The 3,602-nt window shown below is 32.3% G+C and overlaps 1 pseudogene across 1 annotated transcript; it reads right to left on the bottom strand.

The window, feature by feature from the left end:
* Positions 1-1,487: 1,487 nt before the first annotated feature.
* Positions 1,488-2,029, bottom strand: LOC308648884 (Golgi apparatus membrane protein TVP23 homolog B-like; annotated as a pseudogene). The gene has a single exon. The product of its transcript is annotated as a Golgi apparatus membrane protein TVP23 homolog B-like (transcript).
* Between the last annotated feature and the right edge of the window lie 1,573 nt (positions 2,030-3,602).

The following is a 3,602-nucleotide window of genomic DNA, read 5'->3' as shown; positions in this document are numbered from 1 at the left end:
TCTGAATAAGACATAATTCAGAAACATTAGTTGAACATAGATTTAAGTTTATCTCCTTTTGGCTTCTTATTTTAGAGGAAGTAAGATATTTGGGTATGTTGGTAAACATGTACTGCACCAAATGAAAAATTATTTCTTGAGGAGACATACACTTCTAGAAATTATTAAATGGTGTATTTATGAATTTACTCAATTACAGAATGCTGGTAGTTCACAATTGTCTATGTCTTAGTTTTCACTGGAGAGTATTAAGAATTAAGAATTCTTTTTTTTTGTCCCTCCAAAAAAAAAAAAAAACCACAATTATTTGACTTAAACAAAACATCTTTTAAAATATTTTAACGATGTACAAATACTTTCACAACATAGACTTCTGATTAAAAGACTCCAGCAATGTTTATAGTGCCTACGACAGAATTTAGATGCCTACAATACTTTGTAGATTGGTTTAGTTTGCAGGTACATATTGCCTTACTTAAGAAATATCATTAATACAAATGTATGATGTACAGTATACCCATTATAGCAAGAAAAAATAGATTAAAACAATAAAATGTTTTTAGGCATTTAATATACCAAGTATTTAAATGATTATTTTTACTATAACATAATAATAATTATTATTTAGTAATAAAAGATAAAATTTTATTAGCACAAGGAACACTGAAGAGTTTCCAGGAGTTCCAAAATAAAATCTACCTATCCTTTCCATGAAATAAATAGAATAACAGCAATCCTTTGGTATCACTTAAACATATACTGAGGATTCCATTTATATTAATTAGGACTTAAGTAAATTATTTTCTGCAGTATAAAAATAAAAGGAAATTTAAAAAACAAGTTAACACTACCAGCTTGAATTTGGTTTTCACTTGTGCATGTCTAAGGTAAGCAACTTCAACATGAAGCATATTAAAAATTAACAATTAAAAATTAACATTTTTTTCTAACTTTTCTAACTCATATACAAGCCAACTGTAATCAACTTATTTCTGAAAATAACCTACAGAAATAGTATGTAAACACACAGACCTTTGAGATAGACTAAGAATATTCTACATGCTATGGATCAAAATGCAAACATCTCTGTAACGTTTTTAAATGAACACATTAATTTGGGATATACTCTTACCGTACTATACACATACATATTATGTACACCATAAAATAAATTCTGCAATGTTTCTAGTGACACCATACTTCCAATCCCCAACTACTAAAGAAAGAAAATAAAAACTTTGTATAAAAAAAGAAAAGTTTTTATACTAAGTTTTTAAGTGGAAAAAAAAAAAACAAAATCAAAAAAACTAACACTCCTCTTTGCAACTGGACTGAACTCTGAACAGTTAGTTCATCAATCAGTAATTTCTTTGGCCATTCCCCAGTGTCACAGAATTCATAAGCTTTCTCTCTATTCAAGTGTTCTGATAATCTTTGGTGTTTTGTTTTAAAAACTGCTTTCCAAGATACGAGGTAGCCATGCTGGTTCAGTTCTTCCAGCTGTCCACTTTGCACCTGATGTAACCATATAGGTTGACACCATGTAACATCACACCCATGATAACCACAGCCAGCCACTTCACTCTGAAGAAGTAGAGAGCACTAAAAGCAAATATCACCCACAGTATGGGACAGGCAATCAGTCCTAGCCAAAAGATACTTGATTCAGCCTTTGAAACAGTTTTATTTTCCTGAGGAGTTGCTTCTCTGGACTCAAACACCCAATGATTCTTTCTATCCTTATCAATATGATTCCATAACCCAAGGCCAACCATCAGTCTACCTGTGACATTCTTTACTACCCAAAAGTCATATGACAACAACAAAATGAGTGTCACCATACAGGCTATAAAGCTGCTGCTGAGAAATTCACAGAGAAGATAGAGTATAATGGAACTGACTTGGAAGAACAACTGGAAAAATAATGCCACTGGATGTCTGATTTTGGATTTTCTTTTTCTATTAGTTGTCTCTCCTGAATCAACAATGAAACATCTTTGGTGTCATCATTACTGTCTTGCAGCAACATGGCGGCCCTGTGCCAGCCCCACTTCCTGAAGCCACATCAATGCAGCAGCCCTCAGGTCTGGTCTGCAACTTACACTGCCTTATCCCCACTAGAATTAAGAATTCTAATTAATATATATGCATAAAATTACTGGAAAGGTATCCAAGGAAAGTAAGGTGTATTTTGATAAGAAAAAGCATAGAGATGCATTCTCTTCCAAAAAGAATGATTTTCTGCCAAATAAAATGACTGGTTATTCCAAAATGATAAAGAAGAAGAATGAATAAAACCTAGATGGGTTGAAAAGCAAAATAAAAGCACTGTTAGATGTTTATAGAAGAGAAATTTGGAGAAGGACTTTTATCCTGTGTGTCTAAGATGACTGAAACTGAATGAATTCATTGTAAGAATTTAAAATTAAGTGTTCATACCAAAAGTACATTGGATAAAACTAGATGCTGTTTTTTGTGTTTAAATGGCAAAGTTCTCTTGGATTATGGTTCTATTTTTAATAAGAGATTATTACTATTATTTTATTTTAAACAATTGGCCTGGGAAACTAAGATTTCATGTTCTATCACAATAATTTCCTGTATTTCATGTGTCTTCATGAAGTTTTTGATTACTTAAAGAAATCAGACTTTTTAATACCAAAAATACAAGGTTTTTTCCCCTCCTTCCCTCCCTCCCTCCCTCTCTCTTTCTTTCTTTCTACAACTATATAACTTCCTGTATTTGTCTTTTTGTTTTCTTTTTTTGGGGGGGAGGGGTACCAGGGATTGAACTCAGAAGCACTTGAGCACTGAGCCACATTCTCAGCCCTATTTTGCATTTTATTTAAAGACAGGGTCTCAATGAGCTGCTGAGATTACAAGTGTGCACCACTGTGCCCTGCCTGAGTTTGCCTTAGTCTTTAGTTCCTTTGGTTTTGTTTTATAGTGATCTGTGATCTTATTTAATTATGTGTTTTAAAGTTTTTGACATTTTTGATAACTTTTTAAAAATAAAATTTTAAATTCAGTCTTTTTGACCTGAAACTAACTTTGGAAATATCAAAAAGGCCCTTCAAATATCTCAAAAGAATTTTTCCTATTTACTTATATAAAAAGATATATACAAAAAGAAAGCTGGTCTTGGTTTACTTTGATTCTTTTTCAGAACATCCACAATCAGCTACAATTTTCTTCCTCAAGGAGATGAATGAGAAAGACTTTGAACAATACTTGAGAATCCAGGTGTCTCATAACTAAGGCTATCCCACTGAATTGTATGAGAATTTCCATCACTCTCATGAAAAATCTGGTGGTTTCATAAGACTGCTAACTGCAAAATCAAGCAGAACAAGAACTAATTATAAGGGAGAAAATAAACTTGTAGGATGATTGCAAGTTTTTTAAATAACTTTTTTTTTTCATGAAATGTTGAATACTGAATGAAAGATCCTTATTTAAAAGGTACCCTCACTCCACTAGGAAGGAGGAACATCCTTACCTCTGGAGATGTGGGATCTGAACAAACAGACCTTGCTATGTTCCCCTCCAGTTTATAATCCTTAAATAAGCCTCTATGTTTCCAGTTTTATGTCTCCACAATT

This window comes from Spermophilus citellus (genome assembly GCF_964194105.1).
Source record: "Spermophilus citellus genome assembly, chromosome: 1".
NCBI classification, from domain to species: Eukaryota; Metazoa; Chordata; class Mammalia; order Rodentia; family Sciuridae; genus Spermophilus; species Spermophilus citellus.
The sequence above is the reverse complement of the archived record's forward strand: the minus strand, read 5'-3'. Positions and strand labels throughout refer to the sequence as shown.